The following is a 5479-nucleotide window of genomic DNA, read 5'->3' on the forward strand; positions in this document are numbered from 1 at the left end:
AATTGTGATCATCAATGGCGCCATCAACATGGTACGCTCAATTGCAATCTCAACTCTTTATCACAACTTCGCACAACTAACCAGCAAGTGCACTGGGTCGTCCAAGTAATAAACCTTACGCGAGTAAGGGTCGATCCCACGGAGATTGTTGGTATGAAGCAAGCTCTGGTCACCTTGTAAATCTCAGTCAGGCAGATTCAAATGGTTATGGATGATATATGAATAAAGCATAAAGATAGAGATACTTATGTAATTCATTGGTGAGAATTTCAGATAAGCGAATGGAGATGCTTTGTCCCTTTCGTCTCTCTGCTTTCCTACTGTCTTCATCCAATCCTTCTTACTCCTTTCCATGGCAAGCTATATGTAGGGTTTCACTGTTGTCAGTGATGACAAGTCATCATATACCCATTTTTCAAGCTAATTTCACTTGTTTTATTAGTCTTTATGCACTTTCTTGCATCCTAAGTAAGAGATTTGGAATGAAAATGCATAACTTCTTTAAATCAAGCAAACACCATTAAATTGATGCTAATTCATGAGGTTTAAGCTAATTTTAATTGAATTTTAATTGATTTATAAGCCTTGTGAATTTAGTGATACTTTGAGTAGTTGTTTTGGTTTATTATAGGTGAAGAAAAGAAGAAAAGAGGAAGCGTGGCTTAAGAAAGCGTGGTCCAAGGAGAAAAAGGCGTGGCGCATACAGGAGGAGTGCAAGCATTGCCCTCCACAAGGGCACACTGCCCTCTAGGAGGGCAACATGAGCAAGCAAGCCTTGAGAGGCAACCCTGCCCTGGCCACGACAAGGGCAGAGCACAAATTGGTGCCATCGAACAAGGGAGACAAAAACACTGCCCTGCCCTCCACAAGGGCAATATCAGGCTCACCAAAGGAAGAAATTCAACGAAAAAGCTCACTAATGCTTGCCACAAGGATCGAACACAGAACCATGAGGAAACAAGAAACTAAGCCTTACTTTGGTGCCAAGAAAATCAAAGAAAAGGTGTAGCGTGCGCGTCACACAAGGATCGAACACGGGGCTTCAATTTGGAAACATTGCCCTGCCCTCCGCGAGGGCAGGGCAGCATCTTGTGGTGCACGGCCAGCGCACCATTCTGGCGCACCAAGGGAAGTCTCGGCAGCACCAGCAGCACGCACGGGCACCATTCTGGCGCACCAAAAAGTGGAGGGCAGGGCAGCATCCTGCACGCACCATCCACACGCACCATGGGCCAGATGCACAATTTTCTGCCCTGCCCTCCACAAGCCTCCTGGGAGCTACTTTCTTCATGGGCTAAAATTGGATTAAAAATCCAATAAAATTCATTTCTTCACCAAATCAAAAGCCCATCCAAATCCTAAGATCCAAGAATAGAAAGTGTATAAATAGGAGATAGTTTGATGTAATTAGGACCTTTTCCTTTACTTTTGAACTTTGATCTTTCTTTTGAGCTTTGAATCTTTATTTTTGGAACTTTTGAGATTTCAGAGAATTGGGGGAGGAGAATTGATCTTTCTTCTTCCACGTTCTTGCTTGAGCATTTTTACTTTTCTTGTTTGAGTCTTGGGTGTGAAGAATTGAGGAATTTCTGTCTCAATCTCCATTCAAGATCTCTCTAATTTCTTTTCTGCACAATTGAGTTCAATTTCATTTCCTTTACTGCTTCTTCTTTAAATTGTGCTTAATTGCTTTGTGAACTTGGATCTGGGAAGGCAATTGAGATCTAGACTTTGCTATCTAGTCTCTTGAGTCCTGAGATTCCATTTTCCTTGTTGGTTCTTCTGTGAACCTCTACTGCAAGATTAATTTCCATTTCTGTTTGGATTCTAGTTATTTCAAATTCAACTGCTGCTTTGTTAATTGTTGCAATTTAATTTCCCTCGTTTAAATTCTGGATTCCCAATCCTCAAATCCCTTTTCCATTCAAGCAATTTACATTTCTTGCAATCCCTTCTCCATTCAAGCAATTTACATTTCATGCAATTTAAGTTACTGCAATTTACATTTCTTGCACTTTAAGTTTCAGTCATTTAATTTCTTGTCCTTTAAGATTCAGCATCTTTTACTTTCCTGTTCTTTAATTTACTGCAATTCTCCCCTCTCCCTTTACATTCCAAGCAATTTAGCTTCTGTTAAAGATAAACCACTCAACCAATACTTGATTCGCTTGAGTAAATCAACCACTAAACTAAAATTGCTCAATCCTTCAATCCCTGTGGGATCGACCTCACTCCCGTGAGTTTTTATTACTTGATGCGACCCGGTACACTTGCCGGTGAGGTTTGTGTTGGATCGTTTTCCACACATCAAGTTTTTGGCGCCGTTTCCGGGGATTGAAATAGATTGACAATGATTAAGTGAAGTGGAGATCTAGATCAAACACTTTTCCTTTAATTTTGAACTAACACGCTAACTGTTTGAGAAATTGCCTCTATCAACACACTAACTGTTTGAGAGTTTGTCTCAACTAACTGCACTCAATTCTCAAGAGTGCTCCTGTTCATTCTTCCTAATTGTTCGCATTCCACAGGAACGAAATCAGAGGAAAGACTATCATTAGAAAAGAAATCTCTACAGGTGAATAATAACATGACATGAAGCCACCACTCATTACACTAATCAAGAACAATTGTTCTTATGACGGAAATCCATTGGAGGATCCTCAACAGCACATATCCACTTTTCTGAAGACTTGTAGTGCTATCAAAACTGATGGTCTAGATCTTGACACTTATAAGATCTTGTTATTCCCTTTTTCACTAAGGGGTGAAGCTGCACAATGGCTTGAAACTTTTCCTCAAGGAAGTATCACTAGTTGGGACGATTTGGTCACCAAATTTCTGGCCAAATTCTCCTCATCCCAACAGATCATCAAGCTGGAAGAGGGGGAATATTCATTCACACAAGGAGAAGAAGAACCATTCTTCAAGGCATGGGAAAGATACAAGAAAGCAACTGATAAAGTGGGCTTCCGAGCTTTCTATGAAGGATTGACCCTAGAAACAAGAAAAGCAGTGGACTACTTCTCAGATGGCCTACTCAAAGCAACAACAACTGCCCAAGGAATTGTAAACTTCAATGACAAAGGAGTCAACAACCAACATTCATTTGAGAAACCACAGAATGCAATCTCAGAAAAAGAAGTGATGAATATTGAAGGGGTGAATGCGTTCAAGGACCTAAACAAACAAATGCACCAACAAACACAGCAAAACATGGAGCTGAGAGATAGAAGAGTTGATTGCCTGCAAAATGCTGCAGTGAATGCCCAATTTCCACCATGGAGACCCCATTCTTATCTGAGAATGAGGGAGTCTCAACATCAAGAACAAGGAAGTTTCAACCAGGGCAACTCCATGACCACAAACAATCAATATCACTCACCCACTAATACCACTCAAAGCCAATACTCACAACACAGACACTCCCAGACTCATCTCAACTGGAGAAGGAACGAGTACCAAAATCACAAACCAAGGGACTTCAATTATAACAACCCCGGTTTTACAAACCAACAAAAACACTATTATAGTAACAACAACCACTACATGCCACCACAACACCCACCCCTCCAAACTTTAACATCCCACAACCAACCAATCTCACAAGACTCTCAGAGGACCACTAACTTGGAGATCTTAATGGAGAGAATGCTGAAACACCAAGAGGAGATAACAAAGAACCAAGAGATTTCAATCAGAGGAATTGAGGGGCAATTAGCTCAACTGGTGAAGCATTTTGCAGAAATGGGTGAGAAGAGGGCAAATATTTTCCCCAGAGCCACTGAAGACAAACTGACTAACAATGAAGATGCTGCAAGGAAGGAAGGATGGAAAAAGATCAAAGAGGAAAGTAAGAAAACCTAGGACGAAGAAAATACCAGCCAAGAAAAATACAACAAGGAATTCTTACAAGGAGAGACAGAGGATAGAATTAAAGAAAAGCAGAAAATCCCCACTGGAAAATTTTCACTAGGGGATAGAGTAATGATAAACAGTCAAACGATGAAGGTGTCCCCACAGCTGTCTGATCAATACATTGTAACTAAGATCCTTCCACAGGAATTCATAAAGGTCATCAAAGAGGAAACTGGAAGGAAGTTCACCGTGAAGAAAGACAAGCTAAGGCACTGTGATTTTCAATCTTCATGATCAGCAGAATGGAGGAATGTCAAGCTAGTGACAATAAAAGAGCGCTTATTGGGAGGCAACCTAACCTGAGGTAGTTTTCTTTTCATAGCTTTTTCAATAAAAATGTTGAATGATTGATATGGATTGCAAGGAGCTAAGTTTGGTGTTGCACACCAAAACAAATTAAGGGAGAATGAAAGATTCTAAGTTTGGTGTTCCACAAAAAAAAATATCATTTAAAAACACATTCTCACCTCTTGCATGATGCTAGCTCCAAGCAACCAAACACATTATTCAACTGTTTAACTTCTTTCTAGCTTTAATTTCATTAACCTTTAGCAAGGACACAAGGTTTCACATATGGTTAAATTGTTGCATAAGAGGTAGTGGCAAACAATTAAGTTTGGTGTTCCCACACCAAAATAAATCCAGGAACCACACTCAGTTTATACATACTAACCATACAATTAAGGGCTTGAGAAGCAAGCAACTTTGAGAATTATGCAGGACATAAGTCAACAAATGAAGATATTATGCATCTTAACTCAAAGAGAACACAACAGAAGGAAAGATCAAAGGGCTGCAACTTCGAAGGTTGTATCTAATTGTAATCCTTGCTGCTGTGAAATGTTTTGAATCTGGAAACCATTGTATGTCTTGCTAAAGTGTTTATCTAGTTGCAAGTGAAATTGTTTGTTAAGAATGCTAAATCTGCATGTTGTTTGTTATCCATCACTTAGTTAAATTTTGTTTTGTTTCCCACATGCTTGAATAAAAGAGAATTGTTTGAATTGAAAAGTAATATATCCAATGTTGCATAAGTAGAATGGAAGTTAATGGTTGTATATGTGTTTGATTAAATGCATAACTCATGAAATAATTGCTACATAATATCATTTTCATTAAGGTGTGAGTTAGCTTGCTGTTATAAAGATTCTTATCAATAAAAGAAAAAGCCCTTGAGAACAAAAACAGAAAGAAAAGGAAGAAGAAAAAGCCAAAGTGGCAAGAAAAACAAAGAATAAAGGTTGGACACCAATAGCTTGGACCCTAGAACATATGCCTGTGGTGTTCTTGTACTAAGATATGCTTGGATAAGTAAATTCTAAGGGGTATTTTAAAACCCGGTCACTTAGATCAACTGATTTGGGATGGCCAATTGAAAGTCCACAATAAAGAGCAACTTAGATACAGAACATTTAGTTATCCAAAGAGATGCTGGGCATCAATGATCCTAGGAAGAAATAGTGAGCCATGTGTCTGTGGTGGAAAGATGTTGAGTAAAAGAAAAAAAATAAAGCCAAAGGCTACTACTGCAACATTAGACACCAAACCTCCAAAAGAATAA

The sequence above is a fragment of the Arachis duranensis genome, chromosome 6 (genome assembly GCF_000817695.3).
Source record: "Arachis duranensis cultivar V14167 chromosome 6, aradu.V14167.gnm2.J7QH, whole genome shotgun sequence".
NCBI lineage: Eukaryota > Viridiplantae > Streptophyta > Magnoliopsida > Fabales > Fabaceae > Arachis > Arachis duranensis.